We start from the raw sequence: 472 nt of genomic DNA, 5'->3' as shown, positions 1-472 counted from the left end.
AGCAGTGAAAAAGATTCTGTTGTTCTGCATCACTTGATGCTATCAGACTTACTAATTTTGGCCATGCTGGTGAGTTTATTATGGTGGATGTAAAGTTGTATCTTTTAGTATGCGTTTCCCTGATTAGTAATGTGGTTGAGTATTTTTCATACATGTGTTGGCCATTTGGATTTCCTTTTATGTGCAACCCCTATAAAAAAGTGTATTTTTGTAATTTCGTATTAGATTGTCTTTTTAAAAAATTTAAAATTTATTTCCAGAAGTTCTTTATATCATGCGGATAGTAGTCCTTTTTGGGGTTGAATGTTTTATAGCTAACTTTTCCAGTCTTTTGGCTTGAATTTTCACTTTTTTAATAGTGTCAAATGTAAAATAGCTGAATTTATCAATCCTTACTTTACCATGAAAAGTTGTGTTTTATTTAAGAATCATGAAGACATTGTCTTTTATTATTATTATTATTATTATTATT

This window comes from Mandrillus leucophaeus, unplaced genomic scaffold (genome assembly GCF_000951045.1).
Source record: "Mandrillus leucophaeus isolate KB7577 unplaced genomic scaffold, Mleu.le_1.0 Scaffold88, whole genome shotgun sequence".
Classification (NCBI taxonomy): domain Eukaryota; kingdom Metazoa; phylum Chordata; class Mammalia; order Primates; family Cercopithecidae; genus Mandrillus; species Mandrillus leucophaeus.
This window is presented reverse-complemented; position numbering follows the sequence as displayed.